Genomic DNA, 16647 nt, shown 5'->3' on the forward strand with positions numbered 1-16647 from the left:
GTTCTTCCAGAACTCTTATCTTAGCCCTCCTGCACTTCACACACATTACCCTCATCATGCAAAAAGTCAGACAATTTAAACAGCTAACATGGGAAGGAAGCAATGTTTTGATTACACAAGATGTTTCCAAGATAACGGCTGCAAGAAGAGGAGACCTTTTGTCTTTCCGACCTGCTCTGAGGCAATTAAATGCTAGGTATGGCATTATCCATCCCGCTATCCTCAAAGTTAAGTTAAATGGGCACACTTCAACCTTTCAAAACACAACGGATCTAAGACATTATATCCAATCTCACAAAAGATCTGATATGGATACTTCTAATCCCATCACATGAAGGAATTCTACAACCACGTGCGTTTTTTTTTTTAAAACTCTTTTTTTTTTTTTAAACTTTGGTTTTATTGGCATTTTGTAAATTTAACAAACCGGGCTGAATAACCCATTAGGCACACCAGGTGATTAACTGTTCCATTCAACCCTTAACCCCCCCCTTCCCACCGCCCTCCTCCCAACAGTGCCCCTCCCCCCTGCAATCCTGCAATAACTTCAAACGAAAGAGACAATGAGCGGCTTTATCCTTCCCTGTGTTCAGGAGACGCTGTGGTGGGTGACCATTCTTTCCGGCCGTGGTCGATGGTGCCGTTTCCCCGGTCGTGGGCATGCAAGGCAGGCCCAGCTGGGCTCCAGGCCCTCCTCCCCTCCCTCGGTGTGGGTCAGTGTCTCAAGTCAGTGGACATCCCATCCCCACGATTGTTGCACCCCATACCAATGTGCCATGAAAGACCCTGAGTCGTTGTTCACCAGAGCTGTGAGTTTGTCCATCAAGAACATGTTCTTTACTTTCCTCAGCCAATCCTCCTTGGAGGGGAGTTCCGGGCTCTTCCACTTCTGAGCCAGGGCCACCCTCCCCGCTCGCAGCATTGTTTCCATCATCCTTGGATATCTATATATTTCCAAGTCTTCCGGGGGTACTCCCAACAACATTGACAGAGGGTCCTGGGAGAGAGGCTCGTCCGATGCCTCCGCGATCCAGGACCGAACTCTTCCCCAGAAGACCTGAACTTTCGGGCAGAGCCACCACATGTGCTTCCTGGATCCCCTCTGGCCACAACCCCTCGGGCACATTGGAGTAACACCCGGGAACATTTTAGATAATTTTACTGGGTCCCTATGCCACCCCTGCAAAACCTTGAAATTATGTTCCATGTCTGCGGTGAACAAGTTCCCATGGAAAGCGATTTTGAAAATTCTCGACCAGGTGTCTTCCGAGATGACCTCTCCCACCAAATCGTCCCAGAATGAGCGGAAGCCCCTTCTCCCGGGGAGGTTAAAAGTGTTCAGGATTTTATACATGTTCGACACCGCACCCTTTCTCGTAGTCGCTGTATCTATGAACTTTTCAAAGGGGGTCAGCTGCCTCCTCAAGTTTTGGCCCCAAGATTGGTCGCACAATATGCCCTTGAGGCGGAGGTATTCAAAAATGGTGAGGGATCCCCCGCCGAGGGCCTCCCTCAGGTCCTTGTATGGGAGAAACTCCCCCTCCCTGAACATCTGCCCAGCCCATTCCATCCCCATGTCGGACCAGGTCTGGGAATTCCGAAATCCCCTCCCGCCCACATCAAGGGGGAGCCCCTAAAGGGAGGACATCGGGGACGGCCATGAAGTGAGGTAGGCTGTCTGTGGGCCCTCCCTCCAAATTTCCCATAGGACTCCCAGGGTCGGGTGTCTTCTTAACTTCCCCGGGATAGATTTGCGTGGTGCCCACAGGAGGTCTCTAACCTTCAGGGGGTGGGCGTCCATGTCCTCTAAGTAAGTCCAGTATGTCCCCATCCCCTCTCTCATGTGTTCCAAGAGAACCCTCAATTGTGCAGCCCGGAAGTACTGGCGGAAATCAGGGAGCCCAAATCCCCCCTCCTCCCTCGGCAGTGTCAGGGTCGCTCTCCCAGTCCTTGGGGTTTTCCCCTGCCATATAAATTCTTGGACTGCGTTTTGTAGGACCCTGAAGGTCTGCTCTGGGATGGTGGTGGGGAGCGCTGTGAACAGGTACAGAAGCCTGGGTAAGATATTCATCTTGACCGCTGTCATCCGGCCGTACCAGGACAGGATCATCTTGTCCCATCTCCTCAAGTCTGACCTGATCCCTGCAATTATAGGGTCATAGTTAGTGGAGGCTAGTTTGGATAGGTCCCTCGTTAGCAGGACTCCCAGGTATCGGATGGATGTCTTTCCCACCGTGATTCCCTCGAACCTGTCCAGGGGGTCCAGCTCGGGGTCTCGCACTTTCATTGGGAGCAGGACCGATTTGGTTGTGTTGATTCTCAGTCCGGAGAAGCGACCAAATGTGGACACCAGGGACAGAAAGGGGGGGAGCGAGGCGGCCGGTTCCACCACATAAGCAAGGATGTCGTCTGCAAAAAGGGAGAGTTTGAACTCTACGTCGCCTCTGCTAATCCCCCTGATGCCCGCATGCGCTCTGATCGCTATAGCTAATGGTTCTATCGTTAGGACATATATCAAGGGGGAGAGGGGACAACCTTGCCTGGTCCCTCGCGAAAGTGCGAAGGACTCGGTCAACCTCCCATTCACCTGGACCCTCGCTGTGGGGGCTCTATAGAGTGCCGATACCCAGCTCCTTATATGGGACCCGAAGCCCATTTTCTGGAGAAGAAGTTCCATGTACCTCCACTCCACCCTGTCAAAAGCTTTTTCGGAGTCTAGAGAGAGGACACATGCGTCCAGGTCAGATTCCTGTACGAAGTGGAGCAGATCTATCGTTTTTCGGATATTGTCCGACCCCTGTCTCCCTCTTATGAAGCCCACCTGGTCCCCATGAACCAACCTCGGCATTATCCCCTCCATCCGCCTCCCCACCACCTTGGCCAGGATCTTGACATCCGTGTTCAGTAACGATATCGGGCGGTATGAGGAGCATTCTGCCGGGTCTTTCCCCTCCTTGGGCAGTACTGCTATAATGGCGCCCATCATGGAGTCAGGGAGAGTGCCTCCCTCGAGGACAGAATTGAAGACCCTCGCCAGGTGTGGGGCCAAGCTGGAGCGGAACCTCTTGTAGAAGTACACTGTATAACCGTCCTCCCCCGGGGAGGTTCCCACCTTCATCCCACTTATCACTTTGTCTATCTCCTCCTCGGTTACCGGACCCTCTAACCCCTCCGACATCTCTTGTGTTAGGGCTGGGACTTGTATGGACTCCAGGAAGCCTTCTATCTGGGCATCGCCCTCGCCATATTCTGAGGTATATAGTTCCTCATAGTAGTGGCGAAAGGCCTCTCCTATGTGAGGAGCATCGTAGCCTATCGTCCCCTGGGCGTCCTTCACTGCCTTGACCATTCTGCTTCTTTGGACTTCCCTTAGTTTCCAGGCTAGGATACTATCTGCCTTATCCCCTTTGTCATAATATTTCTGCTTCACCATCTGGAGGCTCCTCTCCGTTTTGTGCAGGAGGAGGTTTTTGAGTTGGAGTCTGTAATCCTCCAGGGCCGTGACCTGGTCACGCTCGAGTGGCCGCTCCGGAAGCCCGCCAGGCCGGAGCTGGGCTATTTTATCCCTTAGGGTCTTTTCCAGGGTCTCCCTTTCTCTTTTCTTCTGGGCTCCTATTTTGATGAGCACACCTCGTAGGGTTGCCTTGAATGCATCCCACAGTGTGTGTGTGCCGACTTCCCCATTGTCGTTCAAGTCAAAGAACTCCGTGATGGCATCTAGCACTTCCTGCGCAATGGCCTCGTCTTTGAGAAGGGAATCATTGCATTTCCAGCGGCCTCTGCGATCCGCATGCCAACCCTCAGCTATAGTGACGCGGACCATGTCATGATCCGTCCAGGGGACGGGGTCTACACTGTAGCCCGAGACGTGTGGGCGAAGCGTCTCGTCCACCAGGATATAATCGATTCTGGAAAATGAGGTATGAATGGCCGAGTAGTATGTGAACGAGGAGACGTCGGACCTGGGGAGTGGAATCGTGTCGACCAGGCCCAGCTCAGTGTTGACCCTCCGGAAGCATCGTGCCATGCCCTCGTCCGCCGGTCTGACGTTCGGAGGGCCAAGTCGCTTCCTATCTAAGGCCGGGTCTAGGACCATGTTGAAATCTCCCCCTACCACTATTTTTCCTTGGACAAAGAGTTTGAGCCTGTCCCTCACCTCCTCCCAGAACTGGGCTTGGCCTTCATTAGGGCCGTATATAGCTACGAGGGTTAAGGGGGCCCCCTGTAAAGTGCCCCTCACCATTAGGTAACGACCCTCGGGGTCCTTCAGGGTCGCCTCCTGCTCAAAGCCTATGCTCCTTGCTAGCAGAATTGCCACTCCCCTCCTCTTTGACCCATGTGATGCACAAAAAACCTCGCCGATTCCTCCTCCCCTCATCTTGGGTTCCTTCCCCCGGGCCCAATGTGTCTCCTGCAGGAAAAGCAGGTCTAGCTTGGCTCTTCTGAACTCCCTGCAAACCAGGGACCTCTTTGTGGGGGTATTCAGACCTCGCACATTCAAGGTGCCCACCCCCAGGGCCGGCAAACCATTAGCCATTCTCTATGTATCTCTCTCGGTTGGCCACCCGCGTCGTGTCTAAAACCCTGTGTCGCTTCATTTGTCTCGCTACTGGATTGCTTGGATTTTCCCTTCCCCCTTCCCCCAGGGCCCTAAAACTGACCCCAAACATCCCCTCCTCCCCCCTCCCTGAGAAAACATCCCCCGCCAACTTGAAAGAACCCCCCACCCCCCTACCCGACGTCCAGCCAATGAGTTCCGCCATCACTGGCTTGTGGCCGGACCACCAGCCTGGCCTCCCCAGGCCGGGCCCGCTGAACAATGCTCATCTCCTTGAGCCCCCTTTCCCCCCCCAGCCTCTTCCCCCTCGGTTGCCCACTGTGTACTTGCTGTTCCAGGGGACAGAGTCGTCACTGGGACCTCACGTGCCTCCACGCCTGTCCCGCAGATTGTCGGGGTTCCCCCGCCGTCAGCCTTCCGAGTCCATTTGTTCTCCTTCCCGGGCGGGAGGTGGAGTATTCAATTTTTTGTATTTTCTTGAGGCTGTTTTCCTTCTCCTGGGTCCCGACTGCCCCGGCCCACCCCCGGCCAGAGCCTCCGGGCCGATTGGACTTCTCCGGGGGGCTGGGTCCACCACGTAATCGTGTATGGCTCCTCTAATATCCTCTTCTGTGACCAGCGTGGTGCGTTGGCCCCTGTATTCGAAGGATAAGGAGAAAGGATAGCCCCACCTGTAGCGCACCCCCTTCTCCTTAAGTAGCTGCGTCAGGGGACGGCACACTCTGCGCTTCGCCAAGGTGTAGGCAGAGAGATCCTGAAAAATAGTAATCTGGGCATTGTTGTAGGTGATCACCCCTGCCTTCCTCGCTTCTTCCAGAACCTTGGTTTTTTCCGTGTAGTAGTGGAATCGGGCTAGGACAGACCGGGGGTTCCCGGCCCTGCCCCCTGCTCTATGCACCCTGTCGAACGTGGGTTCCGTGGTCATCTCCTCCGCGAACAGGAGGGTGATAATGTCTTTCACGACTCGGGTTAGATCTCTCTCTGTCTCCCCCTCCGTTTCCGGGATCCCGAAAAATCTTAAGTTATTCCTCCTTTCCCTGTTTTCAAAGTCGTCAAACTGTCTGGCCTTTTCCTCGTCCCTTTTCTCCAAGGCCGAGAGCCTCATGTCAAATTGGACCTCCTGTGCCGTTGACGAGGACTGATTGGTTTCTACCCGTTGCAGCCTCTCCTCCACTTTGTCCACCCTTTGTTCCATTTTTTCAAATTTCTGGGCGATATCTGATCGCATTTCCCTAATTTCCTGAAGGATGGAGGCAAAGCCCCTCTCCATCGCCGTCGCGGGTTCCGCCATGTTTCCCGGGTGGGTCGGGTCCCCGGAGCCCGTGTGGCTGCTGTTGCGGTCCTTATACCTGAACGCTTGCAGCGACTCTAGCCCGTTCATGCGATCCCCCTCTGTGCCCCCCTCGGGGTCTGCCGCTGACCCAGATCCCGCACGTCTTGGAGTGGTCCCGTGGGGAGGGGGGAGGCTGCCAACGTCGTGTACCAGCCTCTGATTGCCGTCCAAGTTCTGCACCCAGGGGGGGAGTCAGGCGGGCACACGCCCCGGGGTCGTCACCGGGGGCCACCACCCGATTAGGCCTGGTCTCAGTACCTCCGGGCTCTCTGGGTTCCTTTATTGGGTTGGTGGGTGGTATCCCCACCCCCCAGCGTGTCTTGCGCTGTGCTGCCCGGCCCGGGCCCCAACAGGACTACGATAGCGGGGGTGGGGCGTGCTGCGGGGGTCGCCTTGGCCACCCCTGATCCCGGGTGGGCTCTCCTTTTCCTGCGTTTGTCTCCTGAGGGCTCGGGGGGCAACGCTTCCAGGCCCCGGATGCTGGGCCCGAGGCCGCCGACTGGGTCGTCCCGGCCTGGTGCGGGAGCCAAGGCTGGGAGTCCGGTTCTTGACAGTGGTGGGCCGGCGGGAGGGGCCCGTCCGGCTCTTCGTTTTTTTTTTTTTTTTTTTTTTTTTTTCCCCCCTTCCCGGGCCGCTTCCCGCCGCCGGGGCTCGGCAGGGGCGGGCCCGTGCCGATCCTCTGAGGCGATCCTTCGGCCGGGGGTGGTCTTTGCTACCGTGGCCCCCCTACCTTCTTCGCCCGATGTTCGGCTGCTCCTTCTGAGTCGGCAAGACACTGCGCTCCGGCTGGCGATCGGGCTGCACTGCTGGGCTCCGTACGTCCGCAGGCCTCTCCCCGTTCCCTCGGCCGCGACTCCAACGCGGCTCGAACTCTGGTTCTCGGGGGGCGGCGAGATCCGCTCCTTCGTGCCGGCGTCTCACGGGGGGGCCACCAGTCGATGGCCAGATAGCTGATCCGCCGGGGGGGTCCGGGGGGGGCTCAATCCCTCTGTAAGGCCCTGTCCTGGCGGGAGCTCGGCACTAGGCTACCATTGCCTCTGCGCCCCCTGGTGGTCTCCTAAAACTCTTTTTTATTGAATTTTATAACATGACCAACAAATAACAAAGAAACAGTCCCTCCAGACCCCGCTAACCTGTCCCAAGTGACGGTCATAAGTTTGGTAATAGAGCTCTCATACAGATGCCAGGGCCTATGCGACTTAGGGAGCCACAACACCTCCGCTAAATTACGGTGCGCCACGCTCTGTCCATCCTCACCCAAATCTTGTCGTGCACTTCCTCCTCTCCCCTCAGCCACTCCCTGATGATATGGATTTGGGTTACTTCGTAGTACCGCCTGAAGTTCGGCAAGGGCAAGCCGCCCTCCCCCTGGCCACCATCAAAAGCCTAATACCCACCCTAGCTCTCTTCCCCTCCCAAATGAAACCCTTAGTCAGCGCTTCCAATTCTTTAAAGAAGCTCACCGGAATCGGCTGTGGGATCGCCTGAAATAAATATAAGAGCCTCGGAAGAGTGACCATCTTTACCGCGGCTATCGCCCCCATCCATGACACCCTGAGGCCACGCCACTTTTGGAAGTCTTTCTGGATTGCTTTAAGAAGGGGGGGGGATTAGCCCCATACCAGCCCACAAGGGATGCAGTGATTTTCACCCCCAAGTACCGAATCCCCCCCCGGGTGCTCTCCCTCTGCCTGTTCCGCTCAGTCTCCCCTAATGATAAATTTAACACCTCTGACTTGTTGGCGTTGATTTTTAAGCCCGAGGCTTCCCCAAAAGCTTCTAAGAGGGCAATACTAGCTCGAAGTGGTTCCCTTAGCGCTGTCAGCATAAGCAGCATATCGTCAGCAAAAGCTGTGACTTTTTGTTGCTCGCCCCCAAAGGGGATGCCCTGGATTTCCGCTGCATCCCTAATTGCTTGTAGCAGCAGTTCCAAATAGATTGCGTATACGATTGGGTATAGTGGACAACCTTGTTTAGTTCCCCTCTGCAAGCATATCTGTCTTGAGGCCATGCCGTTTACCATTATCCAGATGAACGGAGCCTGATAGTTAGCCCGGACCATCGTCAGGAACTCCCCTCCGAAGCCCATCTTTTCCATTACCGAAAACAGGAAGGCCCACTCCACGCGGTCAAAAGCTTTCCCTGCATCCAGTGCCACTAGGACCGCGGGAGTGCTAGTACTCTAATTTGTTGAGGCTATCTATCAATACTACATAGTAGTTTTTCTGGGCACCATACTCGCTTATACCAATTTAGCTCAGAGGAGAAAGGAAGATGAAAGCAGATAATGTGATTATTTCTCCCCTGAGAGTAGCCTTGAAGGCGTCCCATCTAATACCCTCTCCTGTATCCTCTACCCTGTTAGTGGCGAAAAAAAGCTTAATCTTCTCTTCAAGTATTCCTCGAGCTTCTGGATCCCTCAGGATGGCCCCCGGGACTTTCCATCCCCAGACTCCCCTCGCCCTCCGACCCAGATCCAGCACAGCAGAGACCGTTTTGTGGTCCGCAATCCCTATGGGTCCTGTGTGTACCTCCCGTATGCAGCCAAACAATCCTGCCGAGACCCATATATAGTCGATTCTGGATTGTGATCCATGGACCCCTGACAAGAAGGTGTATCCCTCTTCATCCCCCTTTATCTCCCTCCATGCATCCCGCAACCCCATTTTACCAATCCTGTTTTTTTTTCAGAATCGTGGACATTACTGCGCCCCCCCCCCGTCTCTCTGATTTCCAGCTCTCCCTATCTCAGGCTATATTTAAGTCTCCCAATAAAACTATATGGCCCCAAGCATGTTCTTCCAATACCTTCAGCACTCGATGTAAGAATTGCTCCTGCCCAGAGTTGGGTGTGTAGACCACGGCTAATGTGTCCGGGGCCTCATGGTGTCTCCCATGTACCACAATATACCTTCCTTCTTTGTCCCTGGTAATATCAGAGATTCTAAAATCAACCATGTTTTTAATAGCCAGGGCCACCCCCCTTGCCTTGGTTTGCCCCGAAGCTTGGAGAATCCGATCATATCCATACAGTTTCAATCTGCCCTGGTCCCTATAAATAAGGTGTGTCTCCTAAAGCCCCATTATATCCGGTCCTTCCTTCTGCGTAAAGAGTTCCAGTTTCTTCCTCTTAAGAGGGGTATTCAAACCCCTCACATTATGCGTCAGACACTTGAGAAGACCTTGATCAAAAAGAGATTGCCTCTATGTGGAGGTGCTCTTCTGCCCTTCCCCCCTGTCAGCTGCTCGTTGCCAACCCCCTTCTTCCCCCCCTTCTACCCCCCTACCTCACTCCCCCCTCCTGAAGGATGATACCTTCCCCCATTCTCTCCACTCCTAACTCGGGCATCTTCGCCGTTACCTATTCCAACATGGTTGCTCCGCATGGAAACCCCTAGCTTCCCATATCCCTATAGAGGCCCACCACCCCTAAAGCTGCCGTAGAAACTCAAGACTTCGCCGGAGAACCACTTCCTGCATCCCCCAGTTTTCCTACTTTCTGTGGATTACCGCCTCTTGTTCCTCTTCTTCTTTTGTCTCCAAACGTTGACCAGTCCCATAGTCTCGGTCTTGGTCGGCCACTCGTTTCCCCCGGCCCCGACTCCGAAGGGGAGTCCTCCAGGTCCATGAGCAAAAGTTCAGCCCCTTCTTGTAGAGAAGTGATCCGTCTCTGGGAGCCCTCCCATTCAAACAGCAGCCCGAACGGAAAGGTCCATTTGTATTGTATTGCTTTCTCATTAAGGACCTTTAGCAGCAGGCTCATTTGTCTCCTCTTCACAAGTGTGCTCTCGCCAGGTCTTGAAATAGCGCAATCTGTTGCCCCTGAAACATGATGGGTTCACACTGTCTCACAGCCCTGAGGACCGCCTCCTTCTGAGCGTACCTAGCGAATGCTGCTAGGACATCCCTTGGCCTCGCCATCCGTCCCTTGGCTGACCGGCCTACTCTATGAACATGATCAAGCTCTATCGCCTCAGGGCTGCTCTCTTCTAGAATGCCCGCGAAAATGCCCTGGAGCGTCACTTTCAAGTCTTTATCAGGCAACATTTTCACCCTGATATTGATCCTACATGATCTGTTTTCCAAATCCTCCAGCTGGATTTCAAGATTTGTAGTAGCTATATCCAACCTCTCAATTGCTTCGCGATTCGCTGTAGTGTCTTTGTCTATTTCTTGGAGACCCTTCTCCAGAGTGTCTGTTCTTTATCCTAATTGTCTAATTTCTTGTTTCATCTCTCCAATTGCCTCATTGAGGTCAGACCGCATCAGCTAGAACTGCTCCTGAAATGTCTTTGCTAAATTTACTTGTAGGGCCTGTAACTCTCCTAGGAATTCCTGTCTGGGCACAATCGCCACGTCCTCTGCCTCGCTTTGGGCGCTCGTTTCTCCCGCCGATCCTCCGGGAGCTCCGGGTCCTTCCTTTAGATTGCACACCAGCCACATCGCGTGGAGGGTGCCCTGAGTATCCTCTGTAGCTTGTAGCCCTTTCCCCCCTTTCCCTTTGAGTCTAGTAGACATGTCACCGGCATATCCCTTCCTTGAGGCCAAAATGATCAACTGAGAGCAGGCCTCTATGCTCACTCCAAGGCTTTGCCCCTCAACTGCCACTGGGCTGCAGTGCCGGCAGGTAGTGAAGGATCCCCCCCTCCAAGCAGCCAACTGCCCTATGCTGTCCACTAGGCTCCGCCGGGCTGCAAGACTGACAGGGTTCCCTCTGTGGCCTGGTTGGAGTTGTTACTGGAGTTCAATCCTACTCTGCGGCCCCTTCCCCGCCACCCCCGCCGCCCAAGCGATCTCGCCACTCCGGGGGGGGGGGAACACAGCCCTCGGTCTGTCCTGAGCCCCACAATGGGGGTAGGCCACGCAGAACTGGGATGGATCGGGGGGGCCCCTTGTCTCTATTTACTTTTCCTACCTCCCGCTCCAGCGAGTCCCGGGAGATCTCGAGCCTCTCGTCACTGCCTCCTCTCCTCAGACAGCCCCAGCAAAGAGCGGGATTCCCCTCAGATCATGGCCTCCTGGCCGCCTCTGAAACGTTGCCCTTGTTCGGGTGTCGCAGGTGCACAGATGGGGGCAGGCTGCTCGCTGGGCCGCTCCCGCCCACACTCTCGCTCCAATGTCGGGCCGTCCGCGTCCCCTCGCGGGCACCACGTCACAGAGCACTACGCACCGGGCGGTTCCCTGACCGCCTCCTGAGCCCCAGGGGGCTGCCTCTCCACACTGGCCCAAACTCCGAGGGGCCACCAGCAGGACGGAGATCCAGGTGTCACAGCTGCACAGGTGCGGGCAGGCCGCACACCGGGCCGCTCCCGCCCCACTCACGCTCCTATGTTGGGCCGCCCGCGTCCTCCCGTGGGCTCCCTGCTGCGGAGGACCACACGCCGGGTGATTTCCCATCTGCTCTTCCAGCTTCAGGGCGTCAGCCGCACCCCGCACCCCCAAGCTCTGCAGAACCACCAGCGGGGACAGGGCACTCGAAGCGCCGTTGCACACCGGCGCAGCTGTTCCACCCAGGTCGCGAGCCGAGGGCTAACACCTCTTCCAACACCGAGGTCCACCAGCCGCCGAGGAGGACCTGGGCGGCTCTCCTGGGTATCCGCACCCCTCCACAACCCCACAGGGAATTCCTCGCTATCTCGAGGGGGACCGCTGATGGGGTGGTGGGCACCTTCTCCAGTCGGGTCCAGGGAGCGCCGTCAGCACGTCTACACAGTGCCGGCGGCCATCTTGGAATCGCGTTTTTTCTTTTTGAAATTTAACATCTTCCATCAGAGCGGAGAATGGTGGGCCGTCCTTTTTTCTTCTCATTGGCTCTCCTTCCCCCATCTTTTCATTTTTGGACATGGATTGGTGTGGCTGGTTCCTGTTTGCCACCGTTCTTTTGATCTTTTTTGATTATAACTATTTATTTACCATTTTTCATGTCTATTTTGTCTTTCCCCCTCCCTCATGTCTTATTCCTTTCATGTTGTCCCTGATCTTGTCGGGTACTCATACTTTTTTACATGCTCACAGATTTTCCTGCTTTACAGTTACTGGTTTATTTGACTTACTGTTTATGTTAATACATATTATCCTTCTTCTTGATTGATGCCCCTCAATATCATATGCTGAAATGTAAAAGGATTACATAATCCCATTGAAAGACAAAAAGTACTCTCCCACCTCAATAGATTAAAGCCCTCTATAGCTTGTATACAAGAATCACATTTTTCCACTGATGAAGCAGTAAAACTTAAATGACATTAGGTAGGTCAGGTTTTTTCCAGTGCAGCCAACGGGAAAAAAAAAGCGTAATTACACTTATTAATACAACCCTCAAATGTAAAGTTATATACACGGAATCTGATCAGTCGGGAAGTTGGGTTATTCTTAAAATAGCAATAGAATCTACAACCTATACAATCCTTAATGTATATGGACCTACCTCTCCTGACCCTTCCTTCTGGAAACAACTATTAAATCATATACTACTCAGCAACCCCCTTAATTTGATTGTTTGCGGAGATTGTAATCAAGTCGAAGACCCTTTTCTGGACAGGAAATCTGATGGGTGGTATACTACAAATTCATCCCATACACAATTTACAAAATGTATATCTGAAACTGGCCTTAGTGATGCTTGGCGTATCCTACATCCTAATGACTCAGAATGTACCTTCTATTCTAGACCCCACAACTCCTTTTCACTGCTTGATTATCTTTGTGTCCCTAATTCTATGGTTAGTCTTTTACTTGATGCCCAGATAGAATCCATCACAATCTCCGATCATGCTCCTGTGCACATTAAAATTGCTACCCCAATAACCTCTCATAATTCTTGCAGATGGAGATTTAGCACTACTCTATTAAAGGATGCATTTTTTACACAATTCAAAACACAACAACACAATAACTTTTTCTCTGCAAATAATGATTAGGACACCTCTATCCCCAATAATTGGTACTGCTATAAAACAGTCCTTAGAGGTTACATTATTTCTTTCGGAGTGAATAAGAAGAAAAACCTTAAATCTGAATCCATTCTTAAACGACTTAAACCTCTAGAAATCCAATTTGCTCGTACAAACTTTTCTGCAATCCTTACAGATATTTTGAAACTGAGATTTCAATACAATAAAATCATTAGACAATATTCATGTTCTAATTTGCTCAAATATAAAGCCAAAATATACCAATTTTCCAATAAAACTAGTAAAACATTGGCTTCTTACCTTAAACTTAAGAAGGAGAAAACTAAAATTGTTATTATTAAAGATCGCTTGGGGAATAGAAAATGTACTGATAAAGAAATTGTGCAAGTCTTTAAGGAACTCTATTCCAATTTATATACTTCCGAAACACCTCCTAATAATTCCGCTATTAATGACTTCTTACATAACACACCTCGTAACTCCTATCCCTAAATCAACCCCTCCTCACTCAATGCTCCAATTACTCCTCCTGAAATACGTTCAGCTATCAAAAACCTTTAAAAAGGTAAAGCCCCAGGACCGGATGGTTTTCCCATTGATTTTATTGCCCATTTCTACAATCTTTTAGTCCCTAGGCTTAGTAAACTTTTCTCTCATTTTATTTTAAATAACATGGCCCAAGGCTCCTTTTCAGAAGCTATGCTAACAGTATTCCCTAAATCGGATAAAGATCCCGAACTCCCCCAAAATTACTGTCCAATTTCCCTTATTAATACTGACTGTAAGATTTATGCTAACATTCTGGCCAATAGAATCCTCCCTTTCCTACCCAATCTCCTTAAGCTAGATCAAGTTGAATATGTAAAAGGCAGAGTATCCTCATCCCATATTAGACTTTTTTTGGATTTCACTGACATTCTAAACAAATCTAGTGACCCCTTTGCTGAGATAACCCTCGATGCGGAAAAAGCTTTCGACAGAGTTGAATGGGACTTTTTATTCCAAGTGCTCAAGTGGTATGGTTTTGGCCCCCCTTTTCTATCTATGATTAAGGCTCTATATTATAATCCCAAAACTGCAATCTTTGTAAATGGTCAATTATCCTCCTTCTTTCCCTTATCTACAGGAACACGTCAGGGCTGCCCATTATCCACTATCTGTTCATTTTAGCGTTAGAGCCCTTTCTCGAAGCCATAAGACAAAATGATAATATTTTGGGGTTTTCATTTGACAATTTACATATCAAGACAGCAGCTTAGGCTGATGATGTACTTTTATTCTTAAAAAACCCTCAGCAAAGCGCTCAACATTTACTTAATATTATCTCCAAATGTTCAGATGCATCAGGATACAAACTTAATACTGACAAACCTGAGATTCTTCCACTCAACATACATTGCACCCCGTCTCATATTAGTAGTCTAGGCATGAAATGATGTCCATTGGGTTAAAATATTTAGGCATCCAGATTCAGCTTCCATCAATGGTATTCGTAAACATAACTCAGATAGCGGTCCCCCCTATATCTCTCCTGGTGGGGCAGACTGGAATTGATCAAGATGATAATCTCCCCTACAATACTTATGCTACCTATTCCTCTTTCCCCTTGCTTCTTCAAATCTATAGATTCCTATCTCACGAAATTCTTATGGGGAAGGAAAAAGCATAGAATTTCGCTGAGTACGCTTAAAAGATCCTGTTCCCAAGGAGGGGTAGGTTTCCCCGATTTCAAAAAATATCATTCAACTTTTACCATAAAGCAAACGCAGTGGTGGTTTGTACAGGATGTATCATTTCAAGTGCCTAACTGGGTTCGCCCGGAGAGAGCTATGGCTTCCCCAATGTCCCTTGCTGACCTTTACCTCATTAAAGGGAAAAATAAATGTACTAAATACTCCTGTTTTCACCAATCCATCCTCTCCCTTAAGATATTTATGTTCCCGTCTATAGTTAAGCAATCCTCATTTATATCCCCTTTCATTTGACATAACCCCTTGATTAAAATCAAAGGTAAATCCATTCTCTGGAAGCCCTGGCTCTCTAAGGGCATAACATTCTGTAATAAACTGTTCAAATGTGGTATCCCCATTACATTCGATTAATTTATTGTCAAATTCCATATCCCTGGCTCTTCCCTGATGCAATTTCTTACAATTATTGCAGCAATAGTAGAACATTTGGAGACAATGATGTATAGTTCCAATAAGCTTGATGTGCTAAGACTGCTTCATATGCTCAACTCTAATATGACTGCCTATATCTACTACAACATCTTATTAAATACATCACCTACCCAGAGGATTGAATGTCTTCACAAGGACTGGAGAAGAGATTGCGTACTGCTGGATCATCAGTTTTGCTGCCCCCCCCTCCAATGGCAGTGCATTTCTAAAATTACCACCTCTGCAAGCCTTATCCAAACCTTTTTCTTTTTTCACCAGAGAGCTTTTATCACCCCTGTATCCCTTTTCAAATGTTGTTCATGACCTAATGATAATTGTTGGAGTTGCTTAAAGGTTCAAGGTTCTTTCATACATGTAATGCCACTATGTTAAGCCATTCTGGAACTCTGTGTGGAATACCATCAAATGTATTTTTAACCTTGCTATGGATTTTTGTTTTGATTTTATTATCTTAGGTTGCTCCATGCTACATAACAATTTAACCAACAAATATTCTAAATGTCTGTTTGATTTCTGCTTAATGGTGGCAGTCCAAAATATCACAACTCATTGGAAAAACCTAAGCCAAATTCATTATACATTTTGGTGGAATTCTACATGCAATATTCACAGATTGGAAAACTGTAATGCTTCTACCCCGGATTTACAAAATAAGTACAGTTGAAATGGCAATTATTTCATGACTTTTTATCTGTGTAGATTTTCATCAGTGACTTGTGAATCATTATCCTTTTAGAATGCAAGTTATATTTGTACCCCACTCTTCTTCATACTTCCTCTTGTTAGTGGTCTGTCCAGTTGGTGTTTTTTTTGTTCTCTGTATTGTTTGTTCCTCCTCAATATTCTAATATTATGAGTACACTTTGAAACTATATGATATAAGGATACTTGGCTTACTTAGTATTAACCTCATTACATCTTGTTAACCGGTTTTACATCGCTGCCATTCTTGACATATAATATTTGTATTAAGTGCCTTGTATACCTATTTCACCCAATACAATCTTTAAATACAAAAAAGAAATACAATGTCTTAGCAGTCTGAATTGTAAATATTGTTAATCTTGCATGAACTCATGATGTCTAATTTAGACTGGTGGTCTTTATTGATTGTATTGAATAGTGCCAATGATGCTAATCCGCTGCCTTCTAAAATTATTTGAGATATATAACTTGCATGTTAATTTAAAAAAAATGATTTTGATAGCACATGCTTCTTATTGCATCCAAAAGACATTCTTACCAAACCTCCTGTATGCCATTACTGCTTTGTGCAGGGCAGTTATTTCAATCTTGTTGGTCAATGCACTTGCGAGAAAGGTGCCCAAACTGCTTAGGGAGAAGGACAGGTAAACTGCTTGAAAATGGGTATTCTTGGTTGCTCGGAGACAACCTCCATTCCCTGAAAGTGTGAAATAATTCATAGTGATCCATGGTCGGTGGTAGATTGTGTGGGTGGCAATAATTTTGAAATACTGGATAGATGTATCAGGGGTGGGTGGTTATTATCTGTGGTGGGGATGTTAATTGTTTGATTACATATGCAATGCAATAATCCACATTAATAAATAATACTGGTGAAGAAACCATTAAAAAAAGGAAAAAAAAGAAAAGGTATTTGTTGTTTTGTGATTCCTCAAAATCACATGTAACCACAAT

General features: G+C 49.8%; 1 protein-coding gene across 6 annotated transcripts in view; it reads left to right on the top strand.

The window, feature by feature from the left end:
- The window catches only part of APBA2 (amyloid beta precursor protein binding family A member 2), a 1066227-nt gene that overhangs the window by 676471 nt on the left and 373109 nt on the right, over positions 1 to 16647 (top strand). The window lies entirely within an intron of this gene.

The sequence above is a fragment of the Ambystoma mexicanum genome, chromosome 11, assembly GCF_040938575.1.
Source record: "Ambystoma mexicanum isolate Mex_15411 chromosome 11, UKY_AmexF1_1, whole genome shotgun sequence".
NCBI classification, from domain to species: Eukaryota; Metazoa; Chordata; class Amphibia; order Caudata; family Ambystomatidae; genus Ambystoma; species Ambystoma mexicanum.